This window comes from Triturus cristatus, chromosome 4_1 (genome assembly GCF_964204655.1).
Source record: "Triturus cristatus chromosome 4_1, aTriCri1.1, whole genome shotgun sequence".
Classification (NCBI taxonomy): domain Eukaryota; kingdom Metazoa; phylum Chordata; class Amphibia; order Caudata; family Salamandridae; genus Triturus; species Triturus cristatus.
This window is the reverse complement of record NC_140585.1, coordinates 140012296-140031194: the sequence shown is the minus strand read 5'-3', so window position 1 is coordinate 140031194 and position 18899 is coordinate 140012296. Positions and strand designations below refer to the sequence as shown.

General features: G+C 39.0%; 12 non-coding genes across 12 annotated transcripts; all 12 read left to right on the top strand.

Moving 5' to 3' along the window:
- Positions 1-294: 294 nt before the first annotated feature.
- On the top strand, positions 295-366 carry TRNAC-GCA (transfer RNA cysteine (anticodon GCA)). Its single transcript has one exon. It is a non-coding gene; the product is annotated as a tRNA-Cys (tRNA).
- Positions 367-2444: 2078 nt separating this feature from the next.
- Positions 2445-2516, top strand: TRNAC-GCA (transfer RNA cysteine (anticodon GCA)). Its single transcript has one exon. It is a non-coding gene; the product is annotated as a tRNA-Cys (tRNA).
- A 2077-nt stretch (positions 2517-4593) lies between these two features.
- TRNAC-GCA (transfer RNA cysteine (anticodon GCA)) lies at positions 4594-4665 on the top strand. The gene has a single exon. It is a non-coding gene; the product is annotated as a tRNA-Cys (tRNA).
- Positions 4666-6743: 2078 nt separating this feature from the next.
- Positions 6744-6815, top strand: TRNAC-GCA (transfer RNA cysteine (anticodon GCA)). The gene has a single exon. It is a non-coding gene; the product is annotated as a tRNA-Cys (tRNA).
- Positions 6816-7812: 997 nt separating this feature from the next.
- Positions 7813-7884, top strand: TRNAC-GCA (transfer RNA cysteine (anticodon GCA)). The gene has a single exon. It is a non-coding gene; the product is annotated as a tRNA-Cys (tRNA).
- Positions 7885-10541: 2657 nt separating this feature from the next.
- Positions 10542-10613, top strand: TRNAC-GCA (transfer RNA cysteine (anticodon GCA)). Its single transcript has one exon. It is a non-coding gene; the product is annotated as a tRNA-Cys (tRNA).
- Positions 10614-12690: 2077 nt separating this feature from the next.
- Positions 12691-12762, top strand: TRNAC-GCA (transfer RNA cysteine (anticodon GCA)). Its single transcript has one exon. It is a non-coding gene; the product is annotated as a tRNA-Cys (tRNA).
- Positions 12763-13759: 997 nt separating this feature from the next.
- On the top strand, positions 13760-13831 carry TRNAC-GCA (transfer RNA cysteine (anticodon GCA)). Its single transcript has one exon. It is a non-coding gene; the product is annotated as a tRNA-Cys (tRNA).
- A 1009-nt stretch (positions 13832-14840) lies between these two features.
- TRNAC-GCA (transfer RNA cysteine (anticodon GCA)) lies at positions 14841-14912 on the top strand. Its single transcript has one exon. It is a non-coding gene; the product is annotated as a tRNA-Cys (tRNA).
- A 997-nt stretch (positions 14913-15909) lies between these two features.
- On the top strand, positions 15910-15981 carry TRNAC-GCA (transfer RNA cysteine (anticodon GCA)). The gene has a single exon. It is a non-coding gene; the product is annotated as a tRNA-Cys (tRNA).
- A 1009-nt stretch (positions 15982-16990) lies between these two features.
- Positions 16991-17062, top strand: TRNAC-GCA (transfer RNA cysteine (anticodon GCA)). Its single transcript has one exon. It is a non-coding gene; the product is annotated as a tRNA-Cys (tRNA).
- Positions 17063-18058: 996 nt separating this feature from the next.
- Positions 18059-18130, top strand: TRNAC-GCA (transfer RNA cysteine (anticodon GCA)). Its single transcript has one exon. It is a non-coding gene; the product is annotated as a tRNA-Cys (tRNA).
- The last annotated feature ends 769 nt before the right edge of the window (positions 18131-18899 follow it).

The following is an 18899-nucleotide window of genomic DNA, read 5'->3' as shown; positions in this document are numbered from 1 at the left end:
ATCCACAAAGATAAGTAGTCTCGTAAAAACCTCTTCCCCTTTGAGAATGTTTCAAAACAAACATTTTAATTACAGATATTGGTCCTATGGACCACTGCCTATTCAAATAAAATAACAATTAAACATATACATTTTGTTTTTTAAATGATCCTGTTTTCCTTTAATTAATAATATTAAGAACTACTTCTCCTTTTCCACAGTTTCAAGCTCGTACTTTGTGGCCCAACTGAGCTTGAGCCTCTCACTCTTTCATGATGTACTGATATATTGTCATTCTGATCTTTGAAAACAGTTGGGGATATAGCTCAGTGGTAGAGCATTTGACTGCAGATCAAGAGGTCCCTGGTTCAAATCCGGGTGTCCCCTAAGCCTATTTTGGTTTTGGTGTTTGTAGCTGGGATCTTTCATAAAGTCCCTATGGATCACCATTGACAGAGTCAGTGTTCAGTTGGATCTTATACTTTATTAGCATTACAGTGTCACTGCTCAAAACCTGGGAATAAATGCATTTTTACACAGGGCGTGGGAACTTTCTGAAACATCATTGATTTATTTTGGAATCCGGCTCTTCCTTTCACAGCTTCAAGCAAAGAGAATCACTATGAAAACAATTGAAAACTTTGTTATACAGTTTGGTGCTTCCTTGTAGCGCACTAAAGAAATGGCATAGTATACTCGGCAGCGCTGCAGTCAATCTATTTCTCATTTAACCTGTGTCCTCAGTCTTACATATATTCCTCCTCTCCTCTGTGCATACAAAATATGTGTTTGTTTAAAGCACTTCATTCTTGTGCAACGTAGAAACTATTTAATTTCTCCTTAAAACCTCTGCCTACGTGCAAAATGTATGAACCCTCGTTGCAGATGAAAAAAGGCTGGCTCGAAGACTCAGGCCATTTTCGAACACAAAATGGCCTTTTCTGATATATTAAATTGATGGTACTTGAAAGGGACGTTTGGGTGTACCTTCCAAATACCAAATTGCAGTGGTATGTAGAAATGTTTTTCGTCCATCATTTGGCCCAAAACAATCATACTTCACCACCATCTCGGTGATTGTGGTAACCAATCCGCGAAAGGATAAGGCGTCCCGTAAAAACCTCTTCCCCTTTGAGAATGTTTCAAAACAAGCATTTTATGTACAGGCATTGGTCCTATGGACCACTGCCTGTTCAAATAAAATAACAATGAAACATATAAATATTTTTTTTAAACGATCCCGTTTTCCTTCAATAAATAATATTAAGAACTACTTCTCCTGTTCCACAGTTTCAAGCTTGTACTTTCCGGCCCAACTGAGCATGATGCTCACACTCTTTCATGAGGTACTGATATATTTTCATTCCGACTCTCACAAACAGGTGGGGATATAGCTCAGTGGTAGAGCATTTGACTGCAGATCAAGAGGTCCCTTGTTCAAATCCAGGTGTCCCCTTGGCCTGTTTTCGTTCTTGTGTTTGTAGCTGGGACTTTTCATAAAACCCCTTTGGATCATCATTGACAGAGTCAGTGTTCGCTTGGATCTTACACTTTAACAGCATTACAATGTCACTGCTCAAAACCTGAGAGTAAATGCATTTTTATACAGGGCTCGGTATTCCGTATGGGAAATGTCTGAAAAAGCATTGATTTATTTTGGAATCTGGCTCTTCCTTTCACAGCACCAAACAAAGGGAATGGACTATGAAAGCAATTGGCAACTTTGTTTTACAGTTTAGTGCTTCCTTCAATCGCACTACAGAAATTGCATAGAAAAGTGGGCAGCAATGCAGTCAATCTATTCCTCATTTAACCTGTGTCCTCAGTCTTACATGTATTCCACCTCTTCTCTGTGCATACAAAGTATGTGTTTGTTTGAAGCACTTCATTTTTGTGCAATGCATAATCTATTTACTTTCTACTAAAATACGCTGCCCACGTACAAGATGTACGAACCCTAGTTGCAGGTGCAAGCAGGCTGGTCTGAGAAACCAGGCCATTTGCGAACACAAAATAGCTTTTTCTGATGTATTAAATCGAAGGTACATGCAAGGGGTGTTTGGTTGTACCTTCAAATACCAAATTGTAGTGGTATGCAGAAATGTTTTTTCACCGTAATTTGGCCCAAAACAATCATACTTCACCACCATATCAGTGATTGTGGTAATCAATCCACAAAGATAAGTAGTCTCGTAAAAACCTCTTCCCCTTTGAGAATGTTTCAAAACAAACATTTTAATTACAGATATTGGTCCTATGGACCACTGCCTATTCAAATAAAATAACAATTAAACATATACATTTTGTTTTTTTAAATGATCCTGTTTTCCTTTAATTAATAATATTAAGAACTACTTCTCCTTTTCCACAGTTTCAAGCTCGTACTTTGTGGCCCAACTGAGCTTGAGCCTCTCACTCTTTCATGATGTACTGATATATTGTCATTCTGATCTTTGAAAACAGTTGGGGATATAGCTCAGTGGTAGAGCATTTGACTGCAGATCAAGAGGTCCCTGGTTTAAATCCGGGTGTCCCCTAAACCTATTTTGGTTTTGGTGTTTGTAGCTGGGATCTTTCTTAAAGTCCCTATGGATCACCATTGACAGAGTCAGTGTTCAGTTGGATCTTATACTTTATTAGCATTACAGTGTCACTGCTCAAATCCTGGGAATAAATGCATTTTTACACAGGGCGTGGGAACTTTCTGAAACATCATTGATTTATTTTGGAATCCGGCTCTTCCTTTCACAGCTTCAAGCAAAGAGAATCACTATGAAAACAATTGAAAACTTTGTTATACAGTTTGTTGCTTCCTTGTAGCGCACTAAAGAAATGGCATAGTATACTCGGCAGCGCTGCAGTCAATCTATTTCTCATTTAACCTGTGTCCTCAGTCTTACATATATTCCTCCTCTCCTCTGTGCATACAAAATATGTGTTTGTTTAAAGCACTTCATTCTTGTGCAACGTAGAAACTATTTAATTTCTCCTTAAAACCTCTGCCTACGTGCAAAATGTATGAACCCTCGTTGCAGATGAAAAAAGGCTGGCTCGAAGACTCAGGCCATTTTCGAACACAAAATGGCCTTTTCTGATATATTAAATTGATGGTACTTGAAAGGGACGTTTGGGTGTACCTTCCAAATACCAAATTGCAGTGGTATGTAGAAATGTTTTTCGTCCATCATTTGGCCCAAAACAATCATACTTCACCACCATCTCGGTGATTGTGGTAACCAATCCGCGAAAGGATAAGGCGTCCCGTAAAAACCTCTTCCCCTTTGAGAATGTTTCAAAACAAGCATTTTATGTACAGGCATTGGTCCTATGGACCACTGCCTGTTCAAATAAAATAACAATGAAACATATAAATATTTTTTTTAAACGATCCCGTTTTCCTTCAATAAATAATATTAAGAACTACTTCTCCTGTTCCACAGTTTCAAGCTTGTACTTTCCGGCCCAACTGAGCATGATGCTCACACTCTTTCATGAGGTACTGATATATTTTCATTCCGACTCTCACAAACAGGTGGGGATATAGCTCAGTGGTAGAGAATTTGACTGCAGATCAAGAGGTCCCTGGTTCAAATCCAGGTGTCCCCTTGGCCTGTTTTCGTTCTTGTGTTTGTAGCTGGGACTTTTCATAAAACCCCTTTGGATCATCATTGACAGAGTCAGTGTTCGCTTGGATCTTACACTTTAACAGCATTACAATGTCACTGCTCAAAACCTGAGAGTAAATGCATTTTTATACAGGGCTCGGTATTCCGTATGGGAAATGTCTGAAAAAGCATTGATTTATTTTGGAATCTGGCTCTTCCTTTCACAGCACCAAACAAAGGGAATGGACTATGAAAGCAATTGGCAACTTTGTTTTACAGTTTAGTGCTTCCTTCGATCGCACTACAGAAATGGCATAGAAAAGTGGGCAGCAATGCAGTCAATCTATTCCTCATTTAACCTGTGTCCTCAGTCTTACATGTATTCCACCTCTTCTCTGTGCATACAAAGTATGTGTTTGTTTGAAGCACTTCATTTTTGTGCAATGCATAATCTATTTACTTTCTACTAAAATACGCTGCCCACGTACAAGATGTACGAACCCTAGTTGCAGGTGCAAGCAGGCTGGTCTGAGAAACCAGGCCATTTGCGAACACAAAATAGCTTTTTCTGATGTATTAAATCGAAGGTACATGAAAGGGGTGTTTGGTTGTACCTTCAAATACCAAATTGTAGTGGTATGCAGAAATGTTTTTTCACCGTAATTTGGCCCAAAACAATCATACTTCACCACCATATCAGTGATTGTGGTAATCAATCCACAAAGATAAGTAGTCTCGTAAAAACCTCTTCCCCTTTGAGAATGTTTCAAAACAAACATTTTAATTACAGATATTGGTCCTATGGACCACTGCCTATTCAAATAAAATAACAATTAAACATATACATTTTGTTTTTTAAATGATCCTGTTTTCCTTTAATTAATAATATTAAGAACTACTTCTCCTTTTCCACAGTTTCAAGCTCGTACTTTGTGGCCCAACTGAGCTTGAGCCTCTCACTCTTTCATGATGTACTGATATATTGTCATTCTGATCTTTGAAAACAGTTGGGGATATAGCTCAGTGGTAGAGCATTTGACTGCAGATCAAGAGGTCCCTGGTTCAAATCCGGGTGTCCCCTAAACCTATTTTGGTTTTGGTGTTTGTAGCTGGGATCTTTCATAAAGTCCCTATGGATCACCATTGACAGAGTCAGTGTTCAGTTGGATCTTATACTTTATTAGCATTACAGTGTCACTGCTCAAAACCTGGGAATAAATGCATTTTTACACAGGGCGTGGGAACTTTCTGAAACATCATTGATTTATTTTGGAATCCGGCTCTTCCTTTCACAGCTTCAAGCAAAGAGAATCACTATGAAAACAATTGAAAACTTTGTTATACAGTTTGGTGCTTCCTTGTAGCGCACTAAAGAAATGGCATAGTATACTCGGCAGCGCTGCAGTCAATCTATTTCTCATTTAACCTGTGTCCTCAGTCTTACATATATTCCTCCTCTCCTCTGTGCATACAAAATATGTGTTTGTTTAAAGCACTTCATTCTTGTGCAACGTAGAAACTATTTAATTTCTCCTTAAAACCTCTGCCTACGTGCAAAATGTATGAACCCTCGTTGCAGATGAAAAAAGGCTGGCTCGAAGACTCAGGCCATTTTCGAACACAAAATGGCCTTTTCTGATATATTAAATTGATGGTACTTGAAAGGGACGTTTGGGTGTACCTTCCAAATACCAAATTGCAGTGGTATGTAGAAATGTTTTTCGTCCATCATTTGGCCCAAAACAATCATACTTCACCACCATCTCGGTGATTGTGGTAACCAATCCGCGAAAGGATAAGGCGTCCCGTAAAAACCTCTTCCCCTTTGAGAATGTTTCAAAACAAGCATTTTATGTACAGGCATTGGTCCTATGGACCACTGCCTGTTCAAATAAAATAACAATGAAACATATAAATATTTTTTTTAAACGATCCCGTTTTCCTTCAATAAATAATATTAAGAACTACTTCTCCTGTTCCACAGTTTCAAGCTTGTACTTTCCGGCCCAACTGAGCATGATGCTCACACTCTTTCATGAGGTACTGATATATTTTCATTCCGACTCTCACAAACAGGTGGGGATATAGCTCAGTGGTAGAGCATTTGACTGCAGATCAAGAGGTCCCTTGTTCAAATCCAGGTGTCCCCTTGGCCTGTTTTCGTTCTTGTGTTTGTAGCTGGGACTTTTCATAAAACCCCTTTGGATCATCATTGACAGAGTCAGTGTTCGCTTGGATCTTACACTTTAACAGCATTACAATGTCACTGCTCAAAACCTGAGAGTAAATGCATTTTTATACAGGGCTCGGTATTCCGTATGGGAAATGTCTGAAAAAGCATTGATTTATTTTGGAATCTGGCTCTTCCTTTCACAGCACCAAACAAAGGGAATGGACTATGAAAGCAATTGGCAACTTTGTTTTACAGTTTAGTGCTTCCTTCAATCGCACTACAGAAATTGCATAGAAAAGTGGGCAGCAATGCAGTCAATCTATTCCTCATTTAACCTGTGTCCTCAGTCTTACATGTATTCCACCTCTTCTCTGTGCATACAAAGTATGTGTTTGTTTGAAGCACTTCATTTTTGTGCAATGCATAATCTATTTACTTTCTACTAAAATACGCTGCCCACGTACAAGATGTACGAACCCTAGTTGCAGGTGCAAGCAGGCTGGTCTGAGAAACCAGGCCATTTGCGAACACAAAATAGCTTTTTCTGATGTATTAAATCGAAGGTACATGCAAGGGGTGTTTGGTTGTACCTTCAAATACCAAATTGTAGTGGTATGCAGAAATGTTTTTTCACCGTAATTTGGCCCAAAACAATCATACTTCACCACCATATCAGTGATTGTGGTAATCAATCCACAAAGATAAGTAGTCTCGTAAAAACCTCTTCCCCTTTGAGAATGTTTCAAAACAAACATTTTAATTACAGATATTGGTCCTATGGACCACTGCCTATTCAAATAAAATAACAATTAAACATATACATTTTGTTTTTTTAAATGATCCTGTTTTCCTTTAATTAATAATATTAAGAACTACTTCTCCTTTTCCACAGTTTCAAGCTCGTACTTTGTGGCCCAACTGAGCTTGAGCCTCTCACTCTTTCATGATGTACTGATATATTGTCATTCTGATCTTTGAAAACAGTTGGGGATATAGCTCAGTGGTAGAGCATTTGACTGCAGATCAAGAGGTCCCTGGTTTAAATCCGGGTGTCCCCTAAACCTATTTTGGTTTTGGTGTTTGTAGCTGGGATCTTTCATAAAGTCCCTATGGATCACCATTGACAGAGTCAGTGTTCAGTTGGATCTTATACTTTATTAGCATTACAGTGTCACTGCTCAAATCCTGGGAATAAATGCATTTTTACACAGGGCGTGGGAACTTTCTGAAACATCATTGATTTATTTTGGAATCCGGCTCTTCCTTTCACAGCTTCAAGCAAAGAGAATCACTATGAAAACAATTGAAAACTTTGTTATACAGTTTGTTGCTTCCTTGTAGCGCACTAAAGAAATGGCATAGTATACTCGGCAGCGCTGCAGTCAATCTATTTCTCATTTAACCTGTGTCCTCAGTCTTACATATATTCCTCCTCTCCTCTGTGCATACAAAATATGTGTTTGTTTAAAGCACTTCATTCTTGTGCAACGTAGAATCTATTTAATTTCTCCTTAAAACCTCTGCCTACGTGCAAAATGTATGAACCCTCGTTGCAGATGAAAAAAGGCTGGCTCGAAGACTCAGGCCATTTTCGAACACAAAATGGCCTTTTCTGATATATTAAATTGATGGTACTTGAAAGGGACGTTTGGGTGTACCTTCCAAATACCAAATTGCAGTGGTATGTAGAAATGTTTTTCGTCCATCATTTGGCCCAAAACAATCATACTTCACCACCATCTCGGTGATTGTGGTAACCAATCCGCGAAAGGATAAGGCGTCCCGTAAAAACCTCTTCCCCTTTGAGAATGTTTCAAAACAAGCATTTTATGTACAGGCATTGGTCCTATGGACCACTGCCTGTTCAAATAAAATAACAATGAAACATATAAATATTTTTTTTAAACGATCCCGTTTTCCTTCAATAAATAATATTAAGAACTACTTCTCCTGTTCCACAGTTTCAAGCTTGTACTTTCCGGCCCAACTGAGCATGATGCTCACACTCTTTCATGAGGTACTGATATATTTTCATTCCGACTCTCACAAACAGGTGGGGATATAGCTCAGTGGTAGAGCATTTGACTGCAGATCAAGAGGTCCCTGGTTCAAATCCAGGTGTCCCCTTGGCCTGTTTTCGTTCTTGTGTTTGTAGCTGGGACTTTTCATAAAACCCCTTTGGATCATCATTGACAGAGTCAGTGTTCGCTTGGATCTTACACTTTAACAGCATTACAATGTCACTGCTCAAAACCTGTCAGGAATCACGGGAGGTTTCCTCCTTCTACTCCCACTGTGGCTACCATTTTCTCATTACAAACCCATTTGAAAGCAAGTAACCTTTTTAGTTGGAGCAATTGCTGGCATCGCAGAAATTCCAACATGGCTGCCAACTTTCCGATTTCTGCAACTGCTTACTGCAGTTTAGCAGTCTAGTGTTTCTTAGTACCAACTGCCTGAAGAATGTTCTTCAACATTCCTCAGTGCACTTCACTGAAGAGATTAACCGGAGAACACCTGTTTACCAGTCGTCGTGGAAGATAGGGTAGAAGCGGCACCTCGGGATTAGATTCGCCGGTCACCTTACACTTCAAGAATCAGGTTAGCATTGTAACCAGTTGTGAAATAACATTATTCTGAGAGAGGCCTTTTTCGTGATAAAAATTAACTAATTAAAAATCTAGTCATGTAATAAAAATCGTTAAGGAAATCAAGAAACTGAAGTCCTTGCTAAGAACCTCTCTAGGTACTCTATAGTATTTTATGACGCATTTCTCAAGTGTGAGCGTTCCGTTATTATTTAACGCTGCACACACACGGAAGTACCTTGGAGATAGAGTTCAAGGTTATCTCCTGTAAATTAGTACCATTTGACCAGAGCGAGCTTCACGAACAGCTGGCGCTTGTTTGTTCTAGTCTTTGAAACTTGAGACGGAGGCAGCTGAGTCAGTCTCCTCACAGCCCTAAACACGAACAACAGGAAAACGCTTGCGTATTTTCAAGCAGCGTTACACAGACTATTATTCGAAGCCTTGCTTGAGGGAAGGTTATTCCAAACTAAAATTGTCCTTCATATTTACTGAAACGCGAGGGAGACTCGGCGTTAGTCACCATAGAACTTCCAAGTTCAAAAGGTGACATTAGTACGCGTCAGCAGCAAATAAACGCGTTACCCCTAAGAACCTCCTAATTGTTTGAGGCGCTTTTCTAGCTTAAAAAGATAAAAGGAAAAGTCCAATTAAAACTCCAATAGGTCAGCACTTTCACTTCTTGGGCCATAACGCTAAAAAGTAGCCAACTAAGCAATAGAGGAGTATTCTTGGACATTACTAAATAGAAGTCAGAATCAAACTCCCGGCAACTTTCATACAAAGGCTTCACCAGATTCTCATACAGTGAGTGGAAAGAGAGAAGGGTTAAAGCGGCCACATACACACGATAGAATTAGGAAATACTCACCATAATTTTTTCTCTCGCTTCAGTATCGAATCATAACCAGAGAGACACAACCTGAAAAAGAAAAAGAATAGAGAACAGTGTGAAGACGTCTCCTCATACAAGCTACACATGAGAGAGATAGAAGAGAGGCAAGCCCAAAAACACCATCCTGGTAAGATAAGTTATCTATAGTTAAAAATACAGTAAGTTATAAAAGCAAAAGGACAGTTAATGATATGAGATAAATGTTATAGCCTGAAGAAAAGAACAATAGAAGACGAAGCAGACTTGGCAGAGTTTTTGGAGCTGTCTCTTCTCGTCCCATTCCCCTTTCCCCCCTGGGAACTTACCTGCGAAGGATGTCTAAAAATACCTAGCGGGAAGTTCTTAGAGGGGCATTGGTACCTAGCTTCATTCTGCTCCTGTGCAGTCCGGTGCCTGTAGAAGACACCTCCTGACAAAACCTGAGAGTAAATGCATTTTTATACAGGGCTCGGTATTCCGTATGGGAAATGTCTGAAAAAGCATTGATTTATTTTGGAATCTGGCTCTTCCTTTCACAGCACCAAACAAAGGGAATGGACTATGAAAGCAATTGGCAACTTTGTTTTACAGTTTAGTGCTTCCTTCAATCGCACTACAGAAATTGCATAGAAAAGTGGGCAGCAATGCAGTCAATCTATTCCTCATTTAACCTGTGTCCTCAGTCTTACATGTATTCCACCTCTTCTCTGTGCATACAAAGTATGTGTTTGTTTGAAGCACTTCATTTTTGTGCAATGCATAATCTATTTACTTTCTACTAAAATACGCTGCCCACGTACAAGATGTACGAACCCTAGTTGCAGGTGCAAGCAGGCTGGTCTGAGAAACCAGGCCATTTGCGAACACAAAATAGCTTTTTCTGATGTATTAAATCGAAGGTACATGCAAGGGGTGTTTGGTTGTACCTTCAAATACCAAATTGTAGTGGTATGCAGAAATGTTTTTTCACCGTAATTTGGCCCAAAACAATCATACTTCACCACCATATCAGTGATTGTGGTAATCAATCCACAAAGATAAGTAGTCTCGTAAAAACCTCTTCCCCTTTGAGAATGTTTCAAAACAAACATTTTAATTACAGATATTGGTCCTATGGACCACTGCCTATTCAAATAAAATAACAATTAAACATATACATTTTGTTTTTTTAAATGATCCTGTTTTCCTTTAATTAATAATATTAAGAACTACTTCTCCTTTTCCACAGTTTCAAGCTCGTACTTTGTGGCCCAACTGAGCTTGAGCCTCTCACTCTTTCATGATGTACTGATATATTGTCATTCTGATCTTTGAAAACAGTTGGGGATATAGCTCAGTGGTAGAGCATTTGACTGCAGATCAAGAGGTCCCTGGTTTAAATCCGGGTGTCCCCTAAACCTATTTTGGTTTTGGTGTTTGTAGCTGGGATCTTTCATAAAGTCCCTATGGATCACCATTGACAGAGTCAGTGTTCAGTTGGATCTTATACTTTATTAGCATTACAGTGTCACTGCTCAAAACCTGGGAATAAATGCATTTTTACACAGGGCGTGGGAACTTTCTGAAACATCATTGATTTATTTTGGAATCCCGCTCTTCCTTTCACAGCTTCAAGCAAAGAGAATCACTATGAAAACAATTGAAAACTTTGTTATACAGTTTGGTGCTTCCTTGTAGCGCACTAAAGAAATGGCATAGTATACTCGGCAGCGCTGCAGTCAATCTATTTCTCATTTAACCTGTGTCCTCAGTCTTACATATATTCCTCCTCTCCTCTGTGCATACAAAATATGTGTTTGTTTAAAGCACTTCATTCTTGTGCAACGTAGAAACTATTTAATTTCTCCTTAAAACCTCTGCCTACGTGCAAAATGTATGAACCCTCGTTGCAGATGAAAAAAGGCTGGCTCGAAGACTCAGGCCATTTTCGAACACAAAATGGCCTTTTCTGATATATTAAATTGATGGTACTTGAAAGGGACGTTTGGGTGTACCTTCCAAATACCAAATTGCAGTGGTATGTATAAATGTTTTTCGTCCATCATTTGGCCCAAAACAATCATACTTCACCACCATCTCGGTGATTGTGGTAACCAATCCGCGAAAGGATAAGGCGTCCCGTAAAAACCTCTTCCCCTTTGAGAATGTTTCAAAACAAGCATTTTATGTACAGGCATTGGTCCTATGGACCACTGCCTGTTCAAATAAAATAACAATGAAACATATAAATATTTTTATTAAACGATCCCGTTTTCCTTCAATAAATAATATTAAGAACTACTTCTCCTGTTCCACAGTTTCAAGCTTGTACTTTCCGGCCCAACTGAGCATGATGCTCACACTCTTTCATGAGGTACTGATATATTTTCATTCCGACTCTCACAAACAGGTGGGGATATAGCTCAGTGGTAGAGCATTTGACTGCAGATCAAGAGGTCCCTGGTTCAAATCCAGGAGTCCCCTTGGTCTGTTTTGGTTCTTGTGTTTGTAGGTGGGACTTTTCATAAAACCCCTTTGGATCATCATTGACAGAGTCAGTGTTCGCTTGGATCTTACACTTTAACAGCATTACAATGTCACTGCTCAAAACCTGAGAGTAAATGCATTTTTATACAGGGCTCGGTATTCCGTATGGGAAATGTCTGAAAAAGCATTGATTTATTTTGGAATCTGGCTCTTCCTTTCACAGCACCAAACAAAGGGAATGGACTATGAAAGCAATTGGCAACTTTGTTTTACAGTTTAGTGCTTCCTTCAATCGCACTACAGAAATTGCATAGAAAAGTGGGCAGCAATGCAGTCAATCTATTCCTCATTTAACCTGTGTCCTCAGTCTTACATGTATTCCACCTCTTCTCTGTGCATACAAAGTATGTGTTTGTTTGAAGCACTTCATTTTTGTGCAATGCATAATCTATTTACTTTCTACTAAAATACGCTGCCCACGTACAAGATGTACGAACCCTAGTTGCAGGTGCAAGCAGGCTGGTCTGAGAAACCAGGCCATTTGCGAACACAAAATAGCTTTTTCTGATGTATTAAATCGAAGGTACATGAAAGGGGTGTTTGGTTGTACCTTCAAATACCAAATTGTAGTGGTATGCAGAAATGTTTTTTCACCGTAATTTGGCCCAAAACAATCATACTTCACCACCATATCAGTGATTGTGGTAATCAATCCACAAAGATAAGTAGTCTCGTAAAAACCTCTTCCCCTTTGAGAATGTTTCAAAACAAACATTTTAATTACAGATATTGGTCCTATGGACCACTGCCTATTCAAATAAAATAACAATTAAACATATACATTTTGTTTTTTAAATGATCCTGTTTTCCTTTAATTAATAATATTAAGAACTACTTCTCCTTTTCCACAGTTTCAAGCTCGTACTTTGTGGCCCAACTGAGCTTGAGCCTCTCACTCTTTCATGATGTACTGATATATTGTCATTCTGATTTTTGAAAACAGTTGGGGATATAGCTCAGTGGTAGAGCATTTGACTGCAGATCAAGAGGTCCCTGGTTCAAATCCGGGTGTCCCCTAAACCTATTTTGGTTTTGGTGTTTGTAGCTGGGATCTTTCATAAAGTCCCTATGGATCACCATTGACAGAGTCAGTGTTCAGTTGGATCTTATACTTTATTAGCATTACAGTGTCACTGCTCAAAACCTGGGAATAAATGCATTTTTACACAGGGCGTGGGAACTTTCTGAAACATCATTGATTTATTTTGGAATCCGGCTCTTCCTTTCACAGCTTCAAGCAAAGAGAATCACTATGAAAACAATTGAAAACTTTGTTATACAGTTTGGTGCTTCCTTGTAGCGCACTAAAGAAATGGCATAGTATACTCGGCAGCGCTGCAGTCAATCTATTTCTCATTTAACCTGTGTCCTCAGTCTTACATATATTCCTCCTCTCCTCTGTGCATACAAAATATGTGTTTGTTTAAAGCACTTCATTCTTGTGCAACGTAGAAACTATTTAATTTCTCCTTAAAACCTCTGCCTACGTGCAAAATGTATGAACCCTCGTTGCAGATGAAAAAAGGCTGGCTCGAAGACTCAGGCCATTTTCGAACACAAAATGGCCTTTTCTGATATATTAAATTGATGGTACTTGAAAGGGACGTTTGGGTGTACCTTCCAAATACCAAATTGCAGTGGTATGTAGAAATGTTTTTCGTCCATCATTTGGCCCAAAACAATCATACTTCACCACCATCTCGGTGATTGTGGTAACCAATCCGCGAAAGGATAAGGCGTCCCGTAAAAACCTCTTCCCCTTTGAGAATGTTTCAAAACAAGCATTTTATGTACAGGCATTGGTCCTATGGACCACTGCCTGTTCAAATAAAATAACAATGAAACATATAAATATTTTTTTTAAACGATCCCGTTTTCCTTCAATAAATAATATTAAGAACTACTTCTCCTGTTCCACAGTTTCAAGCTTGTACTTTCCGGCCCAACTGAGCATGATGCTCACACTCTTTCATGAGGTACTGATATATTTTCATTCCGACTCTAACAAACAGGTGGGGATATAGCTCAGTGGTAGAGCATTTGACTGCAGATCTAGAGGTCCCTGGTTCAAATCCAGGTGTCCCCTTGGCCTGTTTTGGTTCTTGTGTTTGTAGTTGGGACTTTTCATAAAACCCCTTTGGATCATCATTGACAGAGTCAGTGTTCGCTTGGATCTTACACTTTAACAGCATTACAATGTCACTGCTCAAAACCTGAGAGTAAATGCATTTTTATACAGGGCTCGGTATTCCGTATGGGAAATGTCTGAAAAAGCATTGATTTATTTTGGAATCTGGCTCTTCCTTTCACAGCACCAAACAAAGGGAATGGACTATAAAAGCAATTGGCAACTTTGTTTTACAGTTTAGTGCTTCCTTCAATCGCACTACAGAAATTGCATAGAAAAGTGGGCAGCAATGCAGTCAATCTATTCCTCATTTAACCTGTGTCCTCAGTCTTACATGTATTCCACCTCTTCTCTGTGCATACAAAGTATGTGTTTGTTTGAAGCACTTCATTTTTGTGCAATGCATAATCTATTTACTTTCTACTAAAATACGCTGCCCACGTACAAGATGTACGAACCCTAGTTGCAGGTGCAAGCAGGCTGGTCTGAGAAACCAGGCCATTTGCGAACACAAAATAGCTTTTTCTGATGTATTAAATCGAAGGTACATGCAAGGGGTGTTTGGTTGTACCTTCAAATACCAAATTGTAGTGGTATGCAGAAATGTTTTTTCACCGTAATTTGGCCCAAAACAATCATACTTCACCACCATATCAGTGATTGTGGTAATCAATCCACAAAGATAAGTAGTCTCGTAAAAACCTCTTCCCCTTTGAGAATGTTTCAAAACAAACATTTTAATTACAGATATTGGTCCTATGGACCATTGCCTATTCAAATAAAATAACAATTAAACATATACATTTTGTTTTTTTAAATGATCCTGTTTTCCTTTAATTAATAATATTAAGAACTACTTCTCCTTTTCCACAGTTTCAAGCTCGTACTTTGTGGCCCAACTGAGCTTGAGCCTCTCACTCTTTCATGATGTACTGATATATTGTCATTCTGATCTTTGAAAACAGTTGGGGATATAGCTCAGTGGTAGAGCATTTGACTGCAGATCAAGAGGTCCCTGGTTCAAATCCGGGTGTCCCCTAAACCTATTTTGGTTTTGGTGTTTGTAGCTGGGATCTTTCATAAAGTCCCTATGGATCACCATTGACAGAGTCAGTGTTCAGTTGGATCTTATACTTTATTAGCATTACAGTGTCACTGCTCAAAACCTGGGAATAAATGCATTTTTACACAGGGCGTGGGAACTTTCTGAAACATCATTGATTTATTTTGGAATCCGGCTCTTCCTTTCACAGCTTCAAGCAAAGAGAATCACTATGAAAACAATTGAAAACTTTGTTATACAGTTTGGTGCTTCCTTGTAGCGCACTAAAGAAATGGCATAGTATACTCGGCAGCGCTGCAGTCAATCTATTTCTCATTTAACCTGTGTCCTCAGTCTTACATATATTCCTCCTCTCCTCTGTGCATACAAAATATGTGTTTGTTTAAAGCACTTCATTCTTGTGCAACGTAGAAACTATTTAATTTCTCCTTAAAACCTCTGCCTACGTGCAAAATGTATGAACCCTCGTTGCAGATGAAAAAAGGCTGGCTCGAAGACTCAGGCCACTTTCGAACACAAAATGGCCTTTTCTGATATATTAAATTGATGGTACTTGAAAGGGACGTTTGGGTGTACCTTCCAAATACCAAATTGCAGTGGTATGTAGAAATGTTTTTCGTCCATCATTTGGCCCAAAACAATCATACTTCACCACCATCTCGGTGATTGTGGTAACCAATCCGCGAAAGGATAAGGCGTCCCGTAAAAACCTCTTCCCCTTTGAGAATGTTTCAAAACAAGCATTTTATGTACAGGCATTGGTCCTATGGACCACTGCCTGTTCAAATAAAATAACAATGAAACATATAAATATTTTTTTTAAACGATCCCGTTTTCCTTCAATAAATAATATTAAGAACTACTTCTCCTGTTCCACAGTTTCAAGCTTGTACTTTCCGGCCCAACTGAGCATGATGCTCACACTCTTTCATGAGGTACTGATATATTTTCATTCCGACACTCACAAACAGGTGGGGATATAGCTCAGTGGTAGAGCATTTGACTGCAGATCAAGAGGTCCCTGGTTCAAATCCAGGTGTCCCCTTGGCCTGTTTTGGTTCTTGTGTTTGTAGTTGGGACTTTTCATAAAACCCCTTTGGATCATCATTGACAGAGTCAGTGTTCGCTTGGATCTTACACTTTAACAGCATTACAATGTCACTGCTCAAAACCTGAGAGTAAATGCATTTTTATACAGGGCTCGGTATTCCGTATGGGAAATGTCTGAAAAAGCATTGATTTATTTTGGAATCTGGCTCTTCCTTTCACAGCACCAAACAAAGGGAATGGACTATAAAAGCAATTGGCAACTTTGTTTTACAGTTTAGTGCTTCCTTCAATCGCACTACAGAAATTGCATAGAAAAGTGGGAAGCAATGCAGTCAATCTATTCCTCATTTAACCTGTGTCCTCAGTCTTACATGTATTCCACCTCTTCTCTGTGCATACAAAGTATGTGTTTGTTTGAAGCACTTCATTTTTGTGCAATGCATAATCTATTTACTTTCTACTAAAATACGCTGCCCACGTACAAGATGTACGAACCCTAGTTGCAGGTGCAAGCAGGCTGGTCTGAGAAACCAGGCCATTTGCGAACACAAAATAGCTTTTTCTGATGTATTAAATCGAAGGTACATGCAAGGGGTGTTTGGTTGTACCTTCAAATACCAAATTGTAGTGGTATGCAGAAATGTTTTTTCACCGTAATTTGGCCCAAAACAATCATACTTCACCACCATATCAGTGATTGTGGTAATCAATCCACAAAGATAAGTAGTCTCGTAAAAACCTCTTCCCCTTTGAGAATGTTTCAAAACAAACATTTTAATTACAGATATTGGTCCTATGGACCACTGCCTATTCAAATAAAATAACAATTAAACATATACATTTTGTTTTTTTAAATGATCCTGTTTTCCTTTAATTAATAATATTAAGAACTACTTCTCCTTTTCCACAGTTTCAAGCTCGTACTTTGTGGCCCAACTGAGCTTGAGCCTCTCACTCTTTCATGATGTACTGATATATTGTCATTCTGATCTTTGAAAACAGTTGGGGATATAGCTCAGTGGTAGAGCATTTGACTGCAGATCAAGAGGTCCCTGGTTCAAATCCGGGTGTCCCTAAACCTATTTTGGTTTTGGTGTTTGTAGCTGGGATCTTTCATAAAGTCCCTATGGATCACCATTGACAGAGTCAGTGTTCAGTTGGATCTTATACTTTATTAACATTACAGTGTCACTGCTCAAAACCTGGGAATAAATGCATTTTTACACAGGGCGTGGGAACTTTCTGAAACATCATTGATTTATTTTGGAATCCGGCTCTTCCTTTCACAGCTTCAAGCAAAGAGAATCACTATGAAAACAATTGAAAACTTTGTTATACAGTTTGGTGCTTCCTTGTAGCGCACTAAAGAAATGGCATAGTATACTCGGCAGCGCTGCAGTCAATCTATTTCTCATTTAACCTGTGTCCTCAGTCTTACATATATTCCTCCTCTCCTCTGTGCATACAAAATATGTGTTTGTTTAAAGCACTTCATTCTTGTGCAACGTAGAAACTATTTAATTTCTCCTTAAAACCTCTGCCTACGTGCAAAATGTATGAACCCTCGTTGCAGATGAAAAAAGGCTGGCTCGAAGACTCAGGCCATTTTCGAACACAAAATGGCCTTTTCTGATATATTAAATTGATGGTACTTGAAAGGGACGTTTGGGTGTACCTTCCAAATACCAAATTGCAGTGGTATGTAGAAATGTTTTTCGTCCATCATTTGGCCCAAAACAATCATACTTCACCACCATCTCGGTGATTGTGGTAACCAATCCGCGAAAGGATAAGATGTCCCGTAAAAACCTCTTCCCCTTTGAGAATGTTTCAAAACAAGCATTTTATGAACAGGCATTGGTCCTATGGACCACTGCCTGTTCAAATAAAATAACAATGAAACATATAAATATTTTTATTAAACGATCCCGTTTTCCTTCAATAAATAATATTAAGAACTACTTCTCCTGTTCCACAGTTTCAAGCTTGTACTTTCCGGCCCAACTGAGCATGATGCTCACACTCTTTCATGAGGTACTGATATATTTTCATTCCGACTCTCACAAACAGGTGGGGATATAGCTCAGTGGTAGAGCATTTGACTGCAGATCAAGAGGTCCCTGGTTCAAATCCAGGTGTCCCCTTGGCCTGTTTTGGTTCTTGTGTTTGTAGTTGGGACTTTTCATAAAACCCCTTTGGATCATCATTGACAGAGTCAGTGTTCGCTTGGATCTTACACTTTAACAGCATTACAATGTCACTGCTCAAAACCTGAGAGTAAATGCATTTTTATACAGGGCTCGGTATTCCGTATGGGAAATGTCTGAAAAAGCATTGATTTATTTTGGAATCTGGCTCTTCCTTTCACAGCACCAAACAAAGGGAATGGACTATGAAAGCAATTGGCAACTTTGTTTTACAGTTTAGTGCTTCCTTCAATCGCACTACAGAAATTGCATAGAAAAGTGGGCAGCAATGCAGTCAATCTATTCCTCATTTAACCTGTGTCCTCAGTCTTACATGTATTCCACCTCTTCTCTGTGCATACAAAGTATGTGTTTGTTTGAAGCACTTCATTTTTGTGCAATGCATAATCTATTTACTTTCTACTAAAATACGCTGCCCACGTACAAGATGTACGAACCCTAGTTGCAGGTGCAAGCAGGCTGGTCTGAGAAACCAGGCCATTTGCGAACACAAAATAGCTTTTTCTGATGTATTAAATCGAAGGTACATGAAAGGGGTGTTTGGTTGTACCTTCAAATACCAAATTGTAGTGGTATGCAGAAATGTTTTTTCACCGTAATTTGGCCCAAAACAATCATACTTCACCACCATATCAGTGATTGTGGTAATCAATCCACAAAGATAAGTAGTCTCGTAAAAACCTCTTCCCCTTTGAGAATGTTTCAA